Genomic DNA, 23,226 nt, shown 5'->3' on the forward strand with positions numbered 1-23,226 from the left:
CCAGGATTACCATCAAACCAGCCCCATTTATCCATGTTTACTTTTTCTATTAGCATCATCTTGATAGCATACGGGCCTGCCTAAACCTCCCGGACGGGACCTGGCAACCCTCTATGCAGGCACATGACTACTGTGCTGGCCGCGCGCCCACCCCAAATGCTACGGGACGGTCGCTGCGTGCTCCGTTGTCACGGACTCGGCCGCTCCTGCGAGCGCCATGCAGCTAGCAGCCAGGAAGCAGATGCAGGGGCAGCCTCCGGTGAACCAGAGGGAAGCCATGTTCCTGTATAGACTCTATTCCAGCCGCAGCCACGTCATGAGAAGCAGAATGTCATGTAGTCAGTGCCAAGCACCCCCCCTCTTGCAACATCCACTGCTTAATGGACCGTCAGCAGCCATCCAGATATCAAGATGAGACATTCTTCAAGCCCCGCAGCAGCGACCCCAGGACGTTTACACAGATCACACTCATTGTTCCAGTATGCTAATCTCATCAGCAGAGAAGTTCCAGCTCATCACGGGTTGCAAAAGTCATTGGAATCAGAATAGATTTCCAAATTCTCACTGCCTCACTGCCCCACTAAGCCACAGCTTAGTCCTTTGTTACCTTTTTGTCACCTGGGAACCTAGGAGGGGTGAAACCCCTCTCCCTGCCCCCAGAAAAACAGTATAACTGGGGTGCCCCCATCCCATACCTTTTACCTTAGGTCTTTCCTGGCACCTTTGCCGTTACTCTGTTGGTTTGGTTTTGCGCAGCCTAACCACGCTCTCTCCCACCTTGCTGGTCAAGTCTACGGGAACCCCTGCCCCCATCTCGGCTTTTACTTTTCAATCTGTCTTAGTCTACGTGAATTTGGACAACACCTCATCTAAATACGGTAAATATACCCCATCAACGATCTGCCATGTTGGCAACTGTACCTGTACTCCTCTCTTTGAATTTCCTAGATTTCTCTGTATGATTGTATGCATCATTGATTTGAATGAAAAAGATATAAACACTATTTAATTTGGAATCTATTGTCTGTCTTTATTCAAGGTCTCATTAAACGGATTCTGGTATAGCTGAGTGCGACCCGCTCTAAAAATACATAGTTACCGATTGCTTAAGCTAATTCCCCATATTAATAGAGCAATTCGGCTAACTATCTTCTAGGACAAAAAAGAAAGTTACCACATTTTTTTCTGGCCCTGCTATTGTGCCTTCAACAGCAGCTGAATATGGAAAAATGAAGTGATGGGGAAAGCTTCACTGAAATTGGACAGTATGGTGACCCCACTCCTTCCTATTACCTCCTAGCTCCCAGTAATCAGTATTTTTTGTTATTCTTGCTATTTTGCCAGAGGGTATTATGTGGAGATTATTTTTCTCCTTCTCCAGTCCCCACCAGATTTTACCTCAAGAGAGAAATAGGACACAAAAGGCTTCTTAAAGTTAACAAAGTAAACAGAGACATTTATTAAATAGTATTCACAAGATGGATTTTGAGGCAAGGCTGAATTGGAAGATTCACTTCAGAGAAACAGCTTAGTTTAGATTTGGCTTAGGTGTTACACAAGATGTCGTTAGGTTAGATGTTCCTCAAGTTTCTTCAGTTCTGAGGTTACAAGTTTGGTTCTGTTCCTCAGAACTCACACAGATTCAGTTTCACAGACTCTGTCCCCAGCCTAGCTATCAGGAATGAAGAGACTTTCAATCTCTATTCCCAGAGAAATTACAGAAGTATGGGGATTTACCAAAATTCCTCTTACAGTTCTCACTGAACTACCTCACGCCAGTGGCAGTAATCCTCCACACCACCCTGCAACCGGAATAGCTCTGTCCCGGGGATGAATTCCCCTTTGTGACCTGAGAAAGGGGCCTTTTCCACCCAATTCTCAATCCTGACACTCCACAGGTTGTGTGTTCCACTAGCTTTGGCTACACCAAACCCTTAGGTTCACAGAGTTGTTCACAGCTTTCTGTCACACAGGTTCACAAGCTCAGAGTCCTTCACAGATTCTTCTCAGTCTAGTTACCAAGCTCAGAATGCTTTTCTGTCTCTCAGAGTATCAGCTCTTGGGCTCCACCCACTCTTGGTCTCTCAGCTTCCGCTGAAGATTAACCCCTTGTTCATCACAGACAGGCACAGACAGTCAATCCTATCAGACAGCCACACCAGAGGATGCAAGTATTTCCCCCATTCCTTTTGTTCATTATTTTCTAATTTTACCCTGCCCTATGTTTCACCCCTCTGTGAAATTCTGTTTTAAATAGAAAACATTCTAAAATTAATTCCAGAAGAGGACTATGTGCAGTTAGTCACAGCATGCAGTTCCTCATTCATTTCCATCACCATCTCCCCCTATATTACCAGTGCACACCAATCCATTGATAAAATATTGCCGAAAAGCTATGTTGAAATGATTCTACATGTAGCTGTATCAAGATTATTTTTCCTGCAATGATTTACTCATGCATACATGTACTTTTGCACATTGCTAAAGCAAAAAGAGTCATACAACCATAAATGAAATCACATCAAGACTGCTTTTAAATTTTTATCTGGTAACACAATTGCATAAATGCATGTCTAACACAGTGCATAAAAAGAATCTGGATGCAATCTTATATATAGTTTTGTCAAGATTGTTCTTCTCAGACTAGATGAGGCACAGCTACCATGAGGACTGCAGGTATGCCACACAAGTCCAATCCTGCTTGGGCCTTCTGTGAGGAAGGCTGAGGTGCTCTTGTTTCTTCTACACAAACCTTATCAAGTCTTGAATTCGGCCCTTGCAGCATTTTTAAATGACTTTAGATTGAAGGCCGCATCCTCATGGCAGCCACAAGGTAGGTTAGTTGGTGGAAGGAGAGAATGCAGCAGGGAAAGTTGAGGATATCAGGGCTGCCAGGAGGAGGGTAAGAGGAAATAGTGTGGAGAGGAGGATACAGTGGGAAATTAGGTGTCCCCTGCAAGTCCTTGCAGATTCCCCACCATGTAACTGGGCCTGGTGGTTAGCAGTGTGCAACTTGGCCAGAGTATTCCTGAGTAGAGACTGCCAGGGAGAGGAGGGGAAGGGAAGGTGATTGTAAGCTGGTTTGATTCTTCCTTAAGTGGTAGAAAAAGTCGGCATATAAAAACCAACTCTTCTTGTTGTTTTGTTCGATTTTTTTGTTTTTGCTGTCAAGTCATATCTGACTTTTGGTGACCTAGAGACATTCAGAGGTGGTTTGCCATTGTTTGCCTCCATGTCACGGCCCTGGTATTCCTTGGAGGTCTCCCATTCAAATATTTGCCAAGGCCGACCCTGTTTAATTTCTGAGATCTGACGAGATCAGGCTAGCCTGGGCTATCCAGGTCAGAGCTCATATCCTTCTTTTCTTGTATGAAAATGTATACTGAAGTAATGGAAACATCCCACATACCTCTGAACATCTCTGTGGAACACTAAGTACTGTTTTCCTTAACCAAACTTCTTGTCCTTAATTTTTTGTCACATACTATGATTGTCATAAGTGAGGGACCCACAAGGACTTGCAAGGGGCTTTTAGTTTTCCCATATCCTCCCCCCCACTATTTCCATTTTCTTTTCTCTGACAGTCCCCATAGCACATCCCCTTTCCTTATTCCTCAACACCCACCAGCCCACGTACATTTATCTGACCATGATCCTTCCTCCTTTTGCAGCCTCTCCCCAGGAAAAGTCTTGCAAAGTTGTACAGTGGCCCCCAGGCTGGGCCTGTGGTATGCAAAGTGAGTGTTTGGTGGGTGCTGATAAGCATGTTCCAGGCAACATGACAGAGGAAAGGATGAGGCCTTTTGGTCTTCAAGCCCACCCTTGCTCCCCCCAACCCGGGCTTTTGTTGTTAAAAAAAAACAAGGTTTGGATGGCTCCACATTATTGTTGCTGTTGCCCGGCAACCACCAAAATTGCCACTGAGTGTTCAGTGGGTATTCTTTTCTTAAAGCTATGGGTGTTGTTTCTAGTATTCTGAGGAGTTTTAGACACAGGCTAGCCTGATCTTCCAACAATAATAGTTACAGTATATTACAATATAAATATAAGATTAATCCAAATATAATTAAAATCATGCATCCCAATATGATTTAAACAGGATGGTGTCCTATCTACATAGCTGCTTCAGACAAATGAAAAAAAAAATGTCCTCAGTGGTGAAGTTAGTCCAAGATGAAAATCAGGAGACTGACAATGATTTAGAAGCACCCAGGTCCTCCTGTGAAATAGTGAAACAACCTTATGTGTATCTAGCTTTATTTTGCTGATCTATTAAACCACAATCTATGACCCCTTTCAGAATCTGATATGTTGATTTGTAGTTAAATATCAAATGAACTATCTTGTTTCCCTTTCTCCCAAGTAACAAGGAGATCAGCTGTGATTTTCTTGAACGCCATCTTTTCCTATGGTCATGTTAGCAAGAGGCAAAGGGCCAGGAGCTTCCAGTGTGGTCACTTCCTACAGAATTCCTATCTCAGAGAAGTTAGCGAGCACCATTATTTTTAACTTTTAGAAAGACTAAGAATCAATCCAACAAATTCACAGGCAATTACTAAAATTCTCTCAAATGGAAATTTTACCTGAGACACATTGTTTTCTTCTGCCATTCGTTTTAGCTTATTTGTTCTTTTGTTAGACCTTTACTAGCTTACTAGTACGAATATGAACACGTTCCTGTTTTAAACTGCCCTGGGGGCTTTGTTGAGCCATATGAAGGGACAAATTACAAGATAGGTAAATAATGTGTATGATTATGAAAAATTATCTCTGAGTGCTGCCCACATTTAACTGGGGCTTAGCAACCGAGGAATATTTGGACCAAAATGAGGATAAAAGTGGGAGGTCATGGTTGTTGACAACATGAAGTCCAAGAAAGGCATCTAGTAATGATCATCTTGATTGTTCCCCCATACCACCAACCAACTGATGAGGGAAAATTTCACAAAATTAGCAACACAATGATTGTTTGAGCATGAAAATAAAAGTTGCCATTTCCTTTCAGAGAAAGTGCAAGGCACGCATTAAGGGATCTCACTGCGTGTATTTCAGTGTGCCGATTTCTCCCTGGGTGCTCTTGTATAGGTCTCATTAATGTTAATAGTCATCTCACACATGTTAGGAGGAGAGAACAAACCGCATAATGAGCATTAATAACCACTCATTTTTAGCAAATATCTTTTATTATGAAAATCTTTGAGGCCAAAATATATCAACATGATTATGAAATATAGCAGGCATAACAGATTTAAAAACATCAAATTTATTAGGGTCAGCCAAAGGTACTAAAACGTTTACAGTAGAATGGGAAAAATTATTAACAAAATGAAAAACTAAAACGTATTAGCTTCTCCAATAGCTGACTGAGCAAAAAAAACTATAAGTAATCAGGATGACTCAATATTTCCCATAAACAACTCTTAAAGAATATTAAAACAGGGCTTACTTTGAGCCAGGGAATATATTTTGAAAATACTAGCACTCAACTATTTAAAAAAAAAATAGTGCAGTAACAGTTTGTTACTGTAACCAACCTGCTCTGCACATACACTTTGGAATAGATGAAAAGTTTCCATGACAGCAGAATATGACTTATACCTCTCAGGTTTAAACCCTGGTATTATCTCTTTAGATTATGGGTATACTCTGGTTTCTCTTCTGATCGTATAAATCTTTAGATTATGGGTCAGATCCAGCAATGCACAAATGGAAAAAGATCTACTTTGCATCGTTTTGCATGCAGAAGGGATTCTGCATGTACATCTCCCACACCCATTCAAGTTTGCCTGTATATACAATGACATACACATGAAAGATCTTGTGCAACAACTCCCACTGTCCCACAAAGACCGCCTTCAGACATCTGCAGTTGGAACACACTTGGGAGATAGTCCTGTGATACCCCTGACCTATCATTATGTCCCTTATTCTGGCAAAGTCCACAGTAGAACTATGTGAACTCATGGGCATAGAAATTACAGGACTTTATTTGCTGTCATAGAATCATAGAATTGGAAGGGACCACCAGGGTCAGCTGGTCCAACCCCCTGCACAATGCAAGAAATTCACAACTACCTCCCCTTCCACACACACTCCCAGTGACCCCTACTTCATGCCCAGAAGATGCCAAAAAAAACAAACCTCCAAGATCCCTGGCCAATCTGGCCTGGAGGAAAATTGCTTCCTGATCCCAAAGTGGCGATCGGCAATACCCTGGGCATGCAAGAAAGGGGTACGAGAGGCAAACACTGATGCAAACCTTCCTGGCCTCCATCTCATGATCTGCCTAAGGTCATAGAATCAGCATTGCTGACAGATGGCCATCTAGCCTCTGCTTAAAAACCTCGATGGAAGGAGAGCCCACTACCTCCCGAAGAAGGCTGTTCCACTGAGGAACCACACTAACTGTTAGAAAGTTCTTCCTACTGTTTAGCCGGAAATTCTCGATTTAATTTCAACTCGTTGGTTCTGGTACGACCTTCTGGGGCAACAGAAAACAACTCAGCACCACCCCCTATATGACAGCCCTTCCAATACTTGAAGATGGTTATCATATCAACTCTCAGTCATCTCCTCTCCAGGCTAAACATACCCAGCTCCTTCAACCTTTCCTCATAGGACTTGGTCTCCAGACCCCTCACCATCTTTCTTGCATTCCTCTGGACACGTTCCAGCTTGGCTACATCCATTTTAAATTGTGGTGCCCCAAACTGAACACAGTGCTCTAGGTGAGGTCTAACCACAGCAGACCAAAGCAATACCATCACTTTGTGTGATCTGGACTGTATACTTTTGTTGATACAGCCCATGATTGCATTTGCCTTTTTAGCTACCACATCACACTGCTGACTCATGTTCAGTGTTTGGTCTACTGAGACCCCTAGATCCTTTTTGCACACACTACTGCTAAGATAAGTCTCCCCCATCCTATAATTATGCATTTGATTTTTCCTACCTAAATGCAGAACTTTACATTTATCTTTGTTTGGGAGGACATTGTGCCATCAGTATTTCGTTTTTAAGAAACTCCCACTCCTCTTGAACTCCCTTCTCCTTGAGTATTTCTGACCATGGGATTCTACCCAGCATAAGCTTAAGTTTGTTAAAATTTGCTTTCCTAAAGTCCAACCTATATGTCTGACTACTTACAGTTTTATCTTTCCCCAAGATTGTAAATCCCATGATTACATGGTCACTACTACCCAGGGTGCCTACTACTTGAAACTCGTGTGTGTGTGTGTGTGTGTTAAGTGTCATCAGGTCACTTCCAACTCATGGCGACCCTATGAATCAATGTCCTCCCAAATGCCCTATCTTCGACAGCCTTGCTCAGAACTTGCAAAGTAAGGGCTGTGGCTTCCTTTATTGAGTCAATCCATCTCTTGTTGAGTCTTCCTCTTTTCCTGCTGCCCTCAACTTTTCCTAGCGTGACTGTGTTTTCCAGTGACTCTTGTCTTCTCATAATGTGACCAAAATACAATAGCCTCAGTTTAGTCATTTTAGCTTCTAGGGTCAGTACAGGTTTGATTTGATCTATAATCCACTGATTTGTTTTTGTTTTGTTTTGTTTGGCAGTCCACGGTATCACTCCTCCAACATCACATTTCAAAGGAATCTACTTTCTTCCTATCATCTTTCTTCAATGTCCAGCTATCACACCCATACATAGTAATAGGAAATATGATGGCATGAATTAACTTAATCTTAGAATTGGGCTAAGATTAGTTGAGCAGTGGAATCAGGTGCCTATGGAGGTGGTGAGCTCCTCTCTGACATTCTTCAAGCAGCAGCTGGACAAACACTTGTCAGGGATGCTTTAGGCTGATCCTGCCTTGGGCAGGGGGTTGGACTAGATGGACTGTATGGCCCCTTCCATCTTTATGATTCTATGATTCTAAGAAGCTGCTGGCCTATTGTGGTCTTAGTTAGCACAAGTGGTTAACTGCAGTCTTTTACAACAGTTCTAGCACAAGTGGAAATTTGGCACTGGATTTAACCACATTTTAAAATATATAATATACAATAGAGAGAGTTAATTGAATAAGAAGTGAGTACCAGAATTCAATAGGTCTCCCCACTTTCTGAACTGTAATAATCAAAGTAAATATCTGTTTTCTGAATATCTTATGTGAAATTCTATAGTACATAAATGTAAAAAGTCATCTGGAATAGAAAACTGCAAGCTGGGAGTTCATTAGATATTGCACATGGGGCAATTTGGAAACCTCTCCCCCCAAATCTCCCCCTCCAAGATTCTACTAAATGTTTGACTTGAGTCTTAGGACTGAGTACTTCACTGGCTGTATATTTATTGAACTGACTTGGTCAAATCCATTTTTCCCTTATCTTCAGTTCTACACATGTAAATTGGTGCCATAACCTACATTCAAAATTTGATAAGTAGAATACATTTCAAAATAACTTTAGATCTTAAACCAGGAACCCCTGTCTCATGACCCAACTCCCCACCTTGAAAATGGATTCCTATTTTTACATAATGATAAAGTTTATTGTCTGTGGCCGAAGGCCATCACAATCCACCATACAAAACATTTGTATTTTACATGAATGAACCACATGAATGAGGCAAAATGTTTACTTCATAAACCAGCAGTTGTTGCTGTAAAGGAGGCCATTAACAGCTATGCAAATATGGTGCCAGGAACTGGGGAGGGGGGTACCTTCATAAAGTGTCTATTGCAGCTACTCCAAAAAGAAGCAATCTGCATTATTTCTTTCCTTTTCACACCATATTCTTTTCCAAGAATTTTGTCCCTTTGCCAAAAGAACAGAAAGATTGAGAATAAGGATGGGTTTTGTTTTTGTTTTGTTTTTAAAAAAGAGAAACACTGTTGTTGTTTTTTAAAAGACTGGCACTTGGGCACCCTCCTTACATTATAAAAAAATAAAACTCAGCACAGCCCTAATTTAAAATTTAAAATCTGTGGGCTATATCCAACCATGCATGTACAAACCCCCTCCTAGCCCCTGGAATGATCATTCCTGATGTCATGGAACTCACATGGAGAAATAGCCACATGGGACAGCACACTGCACAAAGAGAGGGATGGGGTGAAATTATTCCTTCTGTGCCTTCTGCAAGTGATGCTTTGCTGATGGAAGAGAGAAGAGAGGGTAATTTCACCCCTTGTCCTACTTTACTGCAGTGCCCTTACCTGCATGACTATTACTCCATTCAGGTTCCATGACTCCAGGAATTATATTTCCAGGGGTCAAACAGGCTGCCAGGATAGAAAGCAATGTTGAAAAGCTCTGGCCCTTTATGTAGGGCTGTTTCCCCACAATCACCCCCGCCGACTGCGTTGGGGCTTCCTTTTGATTATGCATGCCTTTCCCAAACATCAGAGGTTGCCTTGTACTCTCCATGTGTTTCTGCGCATTTTGCCTGTGTTTTCCAGATTCTGGCTGAAACAGCATCCAGAAAGCACAGGAAAAATGTGTGGAAATGCGTGGGAAGAGCAAGGCAACCTCTGATGGTCGGAAAAGGCATGCATAATCAAAAGGAAGCCCCAAAGCAGTTGGCAGAGTGACCATGAGGGAAGCAGCCTTGCAAAAATGGCCTCTGTGTGCTTTTCAGACACACATGGTTTGATAAAGGTCAATTATTATTCAGAAGAATCCATACATGGAAGGTATAGATAACTCAGAGATTACTACATATTGTTTGTTTGCTACACAGTCAACAAGAATTCTATATTGTCAAAAATATTCTCAGTCATCAGGGCATTAAAAGCACCAAGCCAAAGATTCAATGAAAGTTAAATTTTCTCATTTGAGGTCAGAGCTGGTCACAATAAATCATTTATCTGCTACAGCACTGAGAATAATCATAATATAGTTCATAATGGGGAGCTAACATGTAACTATGAATGAGGGTTGCATAATTTTAAAGAGAAAACACCATGGAACAGATGGCATAAGATATAAATGAAGGAAGGGGGTAAATGGAAGTCTGAAATGATTACTTGAGCACTGGTGCTATACAAGGACAGCTGCATCACTTTTAGTATGGACAAGGGCATCTAGTTTCTGCCTCAGGAGTCCCTTGAACAGTTCACCCTCAGGGTACAAAAACAGGTAGGCATTGGATATGTCCTCAGAATACGCTGATTCTATTCCATCACCTTTTCTGGGAGTAGCACCATGTTTCCTCATTGTGACTATAAAGCAATTTATTTGAAAGAAGAATCTCTGCATGCTGATGGTTTAATGTTAGCAATTCAAGCATGGATTGTTGCAGAAGATAAGAATATATATTTTTAAAGGACACAGACATATTTCCCATTTGGGATCTATCTTCTACTTTCACCACAGTAGAATGCTGGTAATACACATCTATGATACATTAATTAACATGAGTTAATTTGTTTCGTCTGGAGAAGAGAAGGTTGAGGGGTGACATGATAGCCATGTTTAAATATTTGAAGGGATGCCATGTTAATGAGGGAACTAGCTTGTTCTCGGTTGCTTCAGAGACTAGGACATGGAGTAATGGATTTAAACTAAGAGAAAAACTATTCCACCTAAACATTAGGAAGAACTTTTTGATGGTGAGGGCTGTTCGATGGTGGTATGCGCTGCCTCGGGGTGGTGGTGGAGGTCTTTAAGCAGAGGTTGGATGGCCATCTGTCAGGAGAGCTTTGATTGTGGGATCCTGCGTGGCAGGGGGTTGGACTGGATGGCGCTTGTGGTCTCTTCCAACCTTGTGCGATTTTGTGATTTTTTATGAATAATTCCAATGTTGTGGCATTATAATTAAGAACAGTTTTGTCTTCCCCTTCCTCCAAGTTCAGGGTGGTGTACTTTTTTTCTCTTCTTCTCCATTTTATCCTCACAACAACCCAGTGAGACATTAGGCTGAAAGAGCATGTGGCCCAAAGTCACCCAGATAGTTACATGGCAGGGTGGGGAACTGGGCCTGTGAGAGAACCAGTGTGGTGAAGTGGTTAGAGCATGGTTGTCAAACATACAGCCCATGGAAAAGAACCAGCCCCTTGAGTACTCTTATCTGCCCCATGAGCCAGCCAAGGCAGCCACCCCTCCCCCAGTCCCAATCTGGAATGGCAAGACATGGTCCAGCCCGATCGAGGGACATTTTTTTAATAATACTTTTATTTTTATATATAGGGATACAGAAAAAAGGGAAAAGAAAAATATGTAGGAGTTTACATGAATACCAGCATGTCTGTGCCCAAATTTCAACATAGTAATACTTAATTGCCCCCATCGAACTTATCTTAATAATTTCTGTACTAACCAATATTTTACCATACTTCTAAAATACACACTTATTATAAAAGGTCATTAAGTATTGTTTAATAATCAAATAGTTAGATACTAATTAACTTGTCTGTGTAAGCTCTAGCCCTGCAGCAAACCCATAAACAGAATCCAACAGACGACGTCCACGAAAGCATTTTTATTGGTTATCCTTGACAGGTTTCAGAAGCCATATTCAGAAGGACACTAGAAAGGGGCTAAGGCAAGGCACATGGCATATATGGAAGAGCAAAAGGAGATAACTGGTAACCAAGGCAACCCCCTCCCAGAGGCAGGAAAGAGTTCCTGGCGATTCTTGACAATTCCCACAGAGAGGGAATCTATGCAGACTAAACACAGGGCACGGACTGGCCTTGAACAGAACAGCACAACAGCACCTGGAACCAACTCAACTGAACATAGCATCCTGACATTCTGCCCCACTAAAGATTTCCCCTCACCCTCCCATCGTGGGTTTGTGATGGTAGGCGGCATGGAATTCTTGTACTAAACGGAGGGTGGAGATGTCACAGGCACGCACCCATTCATCTTGGGCGGGACTAAAATGTTTCCAGCAGACTAGGTAATGAAGGGTACCATAACGAATGCGAGAATCCAGTATTTTAGCTACTTCAAAATGATCCTCCCCACCCCACCATTTCGGGCACTTCAGGTTGTGGGTCAGGATGCCATTTCTGAGAAGGAACAAATGGTTTTAACAGACTGACATGGAACACAGGATGGATTCTCCGCAGAGACTTGGGCAAAGAGAGTTCTACAGTCACTGGATTGATAATCCGGGAAGTAGGGAACGGACCCACATATTTGGCACTGAGTTTATCGCACGGGTGGGTGGATCGTAGGTTCTTGATAGACAGATATACGAGATCCCCCACTTTGCACTCTTTACCGGGGGAGCGATGTTTATCTGCCTGAGCCTTGTAATTGCATTTGGCTCGCTCCAGGTTTTTGACCAGCCATGGCCAGGTTGTTTGTATGGAACGTACCCATTCGGCCACATCGGCTCCCCCCTCCTCCCCAGAAATATCAACATGGCCAACCGGGCCAAACTCTGAAACGGGCTGACTGGTGAACAGCATTATTATAAGCATATTCGGCAAAAGGTAACAGGTCCACCCAATCATCTTGATGGTAATTAATGTAACAGCGCAAATAACATTCCAAAACCACATTCACCCGTTCGGTTTGACCATCCGTCTGGGGATGGAAGGCACTAGACAGTCCTTGTTCCACTCCCACCAGTTTGAGAAAAGCCTTCCAGAATTTGGCCACAAAATTTGAACCCCTGTCTGTGATTATCTTGCGCGGGAAGGAATGGAGACGGAAGACATGTGACACAAAGAGGAGGGCCAATTTCGGGGCAGAAGGGATACCTGCGCAGGGCACAAGATGCACCTGTTTGGAAAACAAGTCAGTAATTACCCAAAGTACTGTCTTCCCCCCACTAGGGGGTAGATCCGTCATGAAGTCCATTGCAATTACTTCCCAAGGTTTAGAGGGGGTCTCTAATGGTTGTAAAAGTCCGGGTGGTTTGCCTTGAGCTCGTTTAGCTGCTGCACATATGGGGCAGCTGCGGATGAAGGAGTCCACATCTGACCACATGCCCGCCCACCAGAACTGTCTCCATAGCAAATGCAATGTTTTGAGAAATCCGAAATGTCCAGCAGTCTTGGCGCCATGAACCAAACCCAAAACCTCCCCCTGCAACACTTCAGGCACATACAATTTAGAATCTTTGTACCAAAATTCCCCGTGTTTAGTCTAGCAGGAAGGGTCTGTGAGGACACTTCAGTTCCATAACTGCGAAGAAGGGTCATTTTAAAGGAATCAGACAGTCCTTCCACCCCCTCCAGAGTTGTGTTGGCAGGCAGTTCGACCGGGGATGGAGCCGACCCAGGTGCCGGGAGCAACTGAACAGGGCGTTTGGGTCCCCGCTCCTCGGGAACCGTGGCTGGTAGTCTCTCAGTGGGGGGAGGAAGTGAAGTGGGTGGCGCTGCCGGCTCCGCCGGGTGTGGGGCTTCCCCTCCCACTGAAAGTGGCGGTGGTGGGGATCGGGTCTGAGAGCGTTTGTATGGCCAAAGTGGGCAAGTGGCCGCGTTGGGCAGGGGTGAAGAGCGACTCTGTGGGCCGATCAACCTTGGTGGGATATTGGGGAAGTCTGGATAATGCGTCAGCCAGAAGGTTTTGCTTTCCTGGTACATATTTCAGAACAAATTGAAATTGGGCAAAGAAGTCCGCCCAGAGCACGTGCTTTGCGGATAGCTTGCGGGCCCCTGTTAGGGTCTCTTCAAAAAAGGGAGGAGGGATGACTCAGGAAACTACAGGCCAGCCAGTTTGACCTCTGCCGTATGGAAGGTACTGGAGCAGATTAAAAGGGTCAATCTGTGAGCATCTGAAGAACAATTTGGTGATCCAGGGAAGTCAGTACAGATTTGTCCCAAGCAGGTCCTACCAGACCAACCTTGTTTCCTTCTTTGATCGAGAGATGAGCTTACTGGATTGTGGAAATAATGTTGATGTTCTTTACCTGGATTTCAGTAAAGCTTCTAACTGGGTTCCCCATGATGTTCTGGTGGGTTAACTGGAGGACTGTGGACTGGACTCTAGGATAAGGAACTGCTCCCAAAGAGTAGTTGACAATGGCCTTTCATCTGGTTGGAGGGAGGTGACCAGTGGGGTGCCACAGGGATCGGTTCTGGGCCTGGTACTTTTCAATGTTTTTTATAAATGATCTGGATGTGGGGGTAGAGGGACTACTCATTAAATTTGCAGATGATACCAAATATGGAGAAGTAGTGAAAACCCCAGAAGATGAGATATGAACTCACTGGAAAAATGGACAGATGTGAACAAGATGCAATACAACAAGAAAAAGCAGAGTTCTACATTTTGGTAACCAAAATGAGAAGCACACATATTGGGTGCGGGATAGACTTCTGGGTATCAGTGTGTGTGAACAAGATCTTGGGGAATGGATGGACTGTAAGCTAAATATGAGCGGTCAGGGTGATGCAGCAACAAAAAAGGCTAATGCAGTCTTGGGATGTATCAACAAAGGCATAACATCTAAATCCCAAGATGTCATAGTCCTGCTTAGGGCTGTCAATTCGGTTCGGTCCGAACTGAAAATCAACCGAATTTCCCCTGATTCGGTGATTTTCTGTTCGGACGGATCAGAACTCAAATCTGGCGGGCAACCGGGGGGGGGGCCGAATTCAGCGAGTTCGGGAGTTCGCGAATAAATTCGGCCAATTCGGCCCCCCCTTCAGGGGAACCCACTGAAAGGCGCGGGCTGCCCTTTAAACTGATCTGCGCCTCCCAGCTGGGAGGCTCAGATCAGTTTAAAGGGCAGCCCGCCCCCCTTCACGGGAGCCCGCTGAAGGGAGGCGGGCTGTCATTTAAACTCATCTGTGCCTCCCGGCCGGGAGGCGCAGATGAGTTTAAAGGGCAGCCCGCCCCCCTTCAGCGGAGCCCGCTGAAGGGGGGCAGGCTGCCCTTTAAACTGATCTGCGCCTCCCAGCTGGGAGGCTCAGATCAGTTTAAAGGGCCCCCGCGCGCCTTCAGGAATCCCTGAAGGCGCGCTTCGGCCGAATTTCCCCCCGAACTCCGGATCCCCCTGAATTACCGGGGATCCGAAGCGGGGGAGTTCGGACTTCGGCACATACCGACCCCACAAGGGTCAAATTCGGCCGAATCCGAACTGTACCAAATTTTTTTTTTTTTGACAGCCCTAGTCCTGCTGTACACAGCATTGGTCAGGCTGCACCTGGAGAATTGTGTGCATTTCTGGAGACCTCACTTCAGAAAGGATGTGGACAAAATGGAGCAGGTGCAAAGGAGAGCAACGAGGATGATGAGGGGCCTGGAGACCAAGCCCTATGAGGAAAGGCTGAAGGACTTGAGAATGTTCAGTCTGGAGAAGAGGAGGTTGAGGGGGCAACATGATTGTTCTCTTTAAGTATTTGAAGGACTACCACTTGAAGGTGGGCAGGGACATGTTCCTATTGGCAGCAGAGGACTGGACTCGCAATAATGGGTTTCAATTATGGGCAGAAAAAACTACCTGGATATTAGGATTTTTTTTTACAGTAAGAGCAGTTCAGCAGCGGAATTGGCTGCCTAGGGAGGCTGTAAACTCCCTGTCACTGGCAGTCTTCAAACAGCAGCTGGATGCACAGTTGTCAGGGATGTTTTAGGCTCATCCTGCCTTGAGCAGGCCCCTTCCAACTCTATGATTATGTGATTCTATGTCAACTTCTGTACCAAAATTTGAAGGTCCTGTTTTAAAGCTCTAGCAGAGAGCTGGCATGAAGGCAAGTTAATGTACTGCACCAGTTTTCATATATATTTATTGCCCCCCCCCCCAGCTATTCAGCATGGTCGCAACTGTGCTGTAAACACCCATCACAAAGACCTAATCAGCATGCAGAGACAATTTTTTCACCAGTTTTACTTTAAGAAAGTCAAAACACAGCTGATAAAATGTGTTATTCCAAAAATTGAAGTAGGGAAAAAAGTCAGGTATGATGTAGCATCTGATGTCATGTTGTTACATATTGGGAAAAGATATGCATAAATGCTGCTGAAATCCATTCCCGCTGATATAATATTCTACAGCTACAGAATTACTATCCGTGTCATGCATATTTAGTGGATATCAAATTATTAGCATTTTAGGGCTAAAGAATATAAAATTATAGGATGTCAAAAAACGAACACACACAAAATTGTGCCTTTTCAAATTGCTGTTCAGAATTCAACTAGAAGCTCAACTTTTCCTTTCACCAACATATTCCTCTAAAGTAATCTCATAATCAAATCCTCTAATGAGCATAATTAAGCATGTAATTGTGTTTTTGACTACAAAAAAGGCCAAAGAAAAAACCTTTGGAAAATTGTACATTTTTTCATTTTCACAGGACAGAACTTACTATTAAATCAAAGGAAGATTCCTCAATTTAAAAAAAATCAAATGTCCCTGGGTCAAACCATAAAAGGAAGTGGAACGAGTAGCATTTCTGAAAGCATAATAAGAATCCCCCCCTTATTTTTTTTCAGTCGCTTGGGGAGCATGCACTTCCAATAATGGATGGCAAATATTCTAAATTACAGTCTCTAATTAGCCAGAAAGATATCCTTTTTTAAATATACACGCTTCCTTTAATTTTACAGCAGACAATGGTTTGAAGTAAAGGAAAGGGGAAACACAGGGCAGATGTGGGCCGTAAATCAATATGTTGTATTTGATGACTACTGAACAGGATAGTTGGCTGAGAAATAAGTTTTAACACTGTCTTTCACTAATTTCTTTTTAATTCATGGCACGTAGCCAAGTTAGAAGATGGATGTGAAAACGTTGCAGGAAATAAAGCAGTGAGGAGAAAAAGAAATAATCCATGTTCAGACTCATGAATGATGAAGAACTAGCAACCAATGCACATTTTTTCAGTCTAATTTATAGAATAGCGACAGTTAATACAAAGGCTGTTTTTTTATGAGATTTTAAAATTAACAGTCACCTGCCAGTGAGTTCATCTTTCCAGATATTCCAACTTTACCATAAATAATATATTTCTGTATTGCAGATTTTCTGGAGGGGATTAATTTCCCTGAGATGGATAGGGGTCCTCTTACTTGATCTAACTGTGTGATAAAGCTCCTGAATGCAAGCCTGCAATTTTAAAAAGCATGTTCATGTTGTTGCTAGGAATGTACATGGTATTATTCCAGTACCAATAAGAGAATGGACATCAAGATTAGCTTAGGTTCAGGGTAAACACTGAAGGCAAATGAAGACTCTAAGTCAGGGGTGTCGAACTCATTTGTTACGAGGGCCCGATATGACATAAATGTCACTTGGTCAGGCCAGGCCACACGTACCTAGGGTTGCCCAGTCCCTCTTCGCCACCAGCGGGGGCTTTTGGGGGCGGAGCCTGAGGGGGCGGGGTTTGGAAGGGACTTCAATGCCATAGACTTCAATTGCCAAAGTGGCCATTTTCTCCAGATGAATGGATCTGTATCAGCTGGTGATCAGTTGTAATAGCAGGAGATCTCCAGCTAGTACCTGGAAGTTGGCAACCCTACATGTACCATAAAATTTAAGGACGAGGCTCAGTGGTAGAGCATCTGCTTGGCATGCAGAAGATCCCAGGTTCAATCCCCGGCATCTCCAGTTAAAGGGACTAGGCAAGTAGGTGATATGAAAGACCCCTGCCTGAGACCCTAGCTGGTCAACTAAAACTTTTAGAAATCAAAGTATCCACACATAACACAATCCCTCTTTGGTCAGTTTAGGAAATGAAGGAATAACCAGATCAGATGGATGAGAGTCATCCTGTGATTTCCATCCATTCATCTTGTGCTATGAAGGTCTTCATTTAATCGTTCCCATGTACATTACACTGCAGCTCCCAATGCAGTTTCCCTCCTTCTATACACCCATAGACAATTCTGCAAGTTCTACTAAGTACTTTGGTGCTAAATTCACTAGGTTTTGTAGTAACCTAGAAATAAAGGCATCTTTATCCACAGGGCTTACAATTTGGAATGGATGAGGGCTAACAAACTGAAACTTAATCTTGACAAAATGGAGAGGCTGCTGGGGGGGGGGAGGCCTCACCTAGGAAATGGGATTGTCAAGAAACTAAGTGCTAGTGCAGTTTCTTGTTTTCTTAAAGATTGGTTCAGGCTTCAGCCTAAAATGGAAAAGGTAAAGTTGGAAAATAACTGTGGTGTTTAGGGTTGCCAGCTCCAGGTTGGGAAATACTTGGAGATTTTGGGAGCGGAGCCTGAGGAGGGCAGGGTCTGGCGAGGGGAGAGACTTCAATGCCATAGTGTCCAATTGCCAAAGCGGCCATTTTCTCCATGGGAACTGATCTCTATCAGCTGGAGATCAGTTGTACTAGCAGGAGATCTCCAGACACCATCTGGAGATTGGCAACCCTAATGGTGTTGCCTGAAATTTAGCAAGCTGTGACTAGATTTCCCAGATGTCCAGTAATGGCAGGCAATTGCCTGCCAATTAATTAGGGTTGCCAGGTCCCTCTTCACCACTGGCGGGAGGTTTTTGGGGCAGAGCCTAAGGAGGGTGGGGTTTGGAAAGGGACTTCAGTGCCATAGAGTCCAATTGCAAAGGTGGTCATTTTCTCCAGGTGAACTAATCTCTATCAGCTGGAGATCAGTCATAATAGCGGGAGATCTACAGCTACTACCTGTTGGTTGGCAACCCTACAATTAATGGGCCTGCCTGCCACCCTTCAGCTGGCCGTCAAGCAGAAAGGGGTGATGTACACCTGGGGGGGGGGCGATAATGTCGCTTCTGGGTTTACCCCAGAAGCAATGGGGACGTTCTAATATGTTTCTAAAAAAAACCTCTATGGAAACCATACAGTAAACCCAGAAGTGACAAGGAAGCTCTAGCACATTCCTCCAAAAACTCTATGGTTTCTATAGATTTTTTTTTAGAAACATGCTAGAGCATCCCAGTTGCTTCCATGGTAAACCCAAAAGCAACATTATAGCAGCATGCGCACACAGATCACCCCCCCCCACACACACACACAGCCCCATCACCACAAAGCTCCCACTGATGGTGAAGGGGCACCTAGCAACCCTAGCTGTGACCTTTTGCCATTCAGATAAGAACATCCAAGTGCAGGGAGTTAACAAGCCTCTGAGCGTCTTACTCTGACACCCTTCTAGTTCACAAGGCCAAAAACTGTGAAACCACATTCCATCTAATTAGCAAAGATGAGATCATGAGAGGATGAACCTGTGAGAGGTGGGCTGGACTTATCTGCAGATAGGTTTAGTCACTCCATCAGACTTCTGCTCCCCCCCCCAGTCACATGGCTAGTAACAGGGTTACATATGACATGAATGGTTTTATTTGCATATAGCCTTAGGCCATTACAAATATGTCAACAATGCCACAAATACATAATAAAAAGAAAATACTAGGTTAAAAATGCTAGATTGATAATATACATAATAAAACTATGCTAAATTGATGCATATAAAGCAATAATAACTAAAAATTGTGGCAGTGTCCCAATTGGTCAATGAGATCTAGCAATCATTAAAATCAACTCGAAGGATCAGCTCTCTCAGCAACACATCAGACCTTGTTTTCTTTGCTGCCTGAGCATGCAGGGAGGACCTATAAGAAACAAATCCATCAGAGTCTTTTAACAACAATACTAATTTCTCAGCAATAGGATAAGTGTTTCGGCCAGAAACCAACCCAACAAGAAATTTAGCCCTGGGTTCCGCATATAGAGGGCTTTCAAATAAGTAGCGGTAGAAGTCCTCCAGAGCAGATGTTCCACAGACACAAAAACATTGATCTTTTGGAATTCGGCAATAATGCCCGGTCAATAGTCAACTGACATCATCAAGCACATATCTGATTGGCCAACTGAGCTCAGGCCAACTCAGAACTTTGCCCATATAGTATAGCGTTTTCATTCTAGTTCTGTTCTTGTTTCAAATTTCAATACCTTTATTGGCATACCATCAAGCAGTCGATCAAATAAAACCAACACTCTTGCTCATGGTTCCTTGATCTAGCTTTGGATTTTGTGCCTGCCTTATGGGTCAGACTTGCTGTCTATCCATGCTTGCTCTTGGATGAGAGCAGACATTGAATGTTAAAGGACTTCAGCAGAAGGGTAACATTTGGTAAACTGAACCAATGCTATTACTGTGTAGTTAGTCTGTTTGAATTAGCTGTATTATTTTAATCCTCACTGTTTATTTATTTATTTAAGTTTATACCCTGCCCTTGCCAGCACTGCTGGACTTAGGGCAGCTTACAACAGAATGAACACATATAAATATAAATACATCAATATTAAAACATATCACTTAAAAATTTAAAACGAAACCCAATTTAAACTTAGATGGCACCCTAATTCAATACTAGCTCCTATGAAATATCCTCACTGAGGAGGTTGGCCAGAGGTGGAAGTCAGTAAGGCCACTGTTCTACCTTGCAGAGGTAACTTTCTTCACCAGGAAGGTTAGAAGCTTGCCCCTTGGCTTCTGGCTGTTTGGGCAGATAAAAGGGGCTGGTACCAAGACTGAGTTGTGAGGATTCACACCCCAGAGTTTTGTAATTTGTTTGTTTCTTGCCCATCGCAAGAATCCCTTGGACTAGGGGTTCACAACAGGGATATCTTCTGGATGGGGTTGCACTTCTCCTAAAGGAGCAAGTTCGTAGCTTATGGGTGCTCCTGGACCCAGGCCTCCTGTTGGATAAACAGGTGGCAGCAATGGCCAGGGGTGCAGTTCACCAGTAGCTAGTGAGTCAGCTGTGGCCTTTCCTGGGCAGGAAAGATCTTGCCACTGTGGTGCATGACCTTGTAACATATAGATTAGACTACTGCAATGGGCTTTACAAAGGGGTTCCCTCACAGACTGTCCAGAAGCTACAGCTGGTACAGAATGGTGCGGCCAGAATGCCAACATGAGCAGGTCATAGAGACCATATTCCGCCAGTCTTGTTTCATCTACTCCCAATTTGTTTTCAGGCCCAATTCAAGGTGCTAGTATTGACCTTTAAAGCCCTTTACAGCTTGGGCCAGCACACCTTAAGGACCGTCTTCTCCCACAGACACCTACCTATCTAGTCCGGTCATCTTTGGAGGCTCTGCTTTGGGTACCACCACCATCTGAGACTAGATAGGTAGCAACTCAAGAAAGGACCTTCTCAATCATGGAACCAAAACTTTGGAACCCCCTCCCCAGGGAGCTAAGTCTGTCTCCCTCTATCAGTGTCTTCTGCCCAAAGTGAAGATTTTTGTTTTGTTTTGTCTGGCATACCCCCAATAACTGTTACTGGCCCTCCTCCTGGTATTAGTGTTATGTGTGTTGGATTTAACGCTGGAGCCTAATTTGATTGACAGAGGGCTCTGTGCTCTTGTAGAATCAGCCCCTCCCTTCTGGTGGCAGTTACTTGTAACCGACGCTGCCAACTGTCATTCACTCAGATTCAGTCAGAAGTCTCACTCGAAGTACCACTCTGTGTTCGCTCTCTGCCTCACACTCAAGAGATGTAACAATGGTTCAGTTAATATGAGAAAAGTAGTACAAACCTCTTAAGGAAAATGTTTATTTAAAAGACTTTATATACATTTATTAAATACAGTTTTCTTCAATTTTAATACGTGTGCTGTTCATATTCCTCCACATAGCTTTTGGCTGTTTTGAACTCTGCTGCTTCATACAGGTGGCATATCCTGCACCAAGTGAGTGCTGGGATATTGTCCCACATAAGGGATTGGATTAATTTCCATTTCCTCCCCTACAATGTGTTTATATGTTCTTATGGAATTATTTTATATATACTTTATTTTAAATGTTGTTTTAATGTTGAAATATTTTAATGTTTTCATGTTCACCACCTTGAAGACCCTTTTTAGGTGGAAGAGCAGCACAGAAATGTTTTAAACAATACACAGATAAATACATTTGCTAGAGTAGCCCCTTTGAGACTAACAGGATCTTGGGGGTATAAGCTTTTGACAGTCAAAGCTCCCTTCATCTAAGGTGCTACTGGACTCAAATCTAGTTGTTCTACCATAAACCAACACAGCTATCCTCTGAAACTATCTTAATTAAATTTTGACAGGCAGGTTGAAGGGAGAGACTAGGAAGAACAGGGTGTGAATATTCTTTCAGTGTCCATTGATAAAAGAAAAAAACTATGTTTCTAGCATGTCTGTTGAGGCCAATGATCTCCAATGTGCCTGCTAATGTATTTCACACACTTCTTCTTCAACAAAGCATCTCTTTCCTAAAGCACAGAGCCACTCCTGCCTTTCCTCCACTGCATTTGAGCAGATGTTTCAGAAGAACTCAGGAGAACTTTTGTGTCAGTAGGAAGGGTAGTGACCTAGGAATGTGGGATGCCCTGAATAGCACACAAGCTTGTTTTACAGTGAGGTCATCATCCTCAGAGAAAACACACACTCATACGGGAAACAGGCAGGAAAGTCCTCTTGTTACATGCAGAAAAGTCCTCTTGTTACATGCAGGAAAAGAAGCAGGGAAATGAGAGCACAAGAACCCACTATGCAGGTGGGTTCAAGCACTCCCACACACACACAGTTTCTCACAGTCTGGATGCTAAGAAGGCAGGGCTGAGGAGTTGTGGGATCAGGATAGGAAGAACCCATGCAGAAACAGCTGCCTCCATCATGTTTGGCTTTGCAATTGCCCCTGTACCACATGGCAGCCCTTTTATGGTGGGGCCCATTCCCCATTCTAAAAAATCTCAGAGTGCCTATTGGTTCAGTGAGATAGGTAACGGCCATTCTTCTATCTCTTGAATTTAAGCAATACTCTAAAAATGACATGATTCAGCATACTACCTTCCTATTTCATTGCCATGAAATTCTGTAAAGTTGCTCGTAGACAAAGCAAAGGTTTTACCAAACATAAAAGACCCAGCCAGGCTTAAAAATGGTCAAACAAATCCTGATTTCTTTCTTGAAGTAAGCAGCAAGATCTCCCATGAATCATCTGCAAAAATCCTAACTTTACCTATACCCTGCTGGAGTCTAAGCTGGCTGCTAGGTACCAGGAACGAGATCTTGGGATTATGGCAGATAATTCAAGTTAAATATTGACTTGGAGTGTAGTAACAGTGACTTCCTGTAAGGTAGACAGGCAGCTAATAAATGTTTTAAATAAAATAATAAATAAACACTAACTTCCTTACGAGGAAACAGTTGGGGGCTTTTCAGTTCAGAAAAACAATGGCTATGAGATAACACCATAGACGTTCAGAATTGGTGGGGGGGGGTACCTAATGAAGTTTATAAGTAGTTGTCTCAAGACAGGCAAAAGTACCTTTTCACGCAACAAATTATTGCATTGTATAACTCAGTGTCAGGTGATGGCCATTAGCTTAGATGACTTTAA

Source organism: Euleptes europaea, chromosome 12 (genome assembly GCF_029931775.1).
Source record: "Euleptes europaea isolate rEulEur1 chromosome 12, rEulEur1.hap1, whole genome shotgun sequence".
Classification (NCBI taxonomy): domain Eukaryota; kingdom Metazoa; phylum Chordata; class Lepidosauria; order Squamata; family Sphaerodactylidae; genus Euleptes; species Euleptes europaea.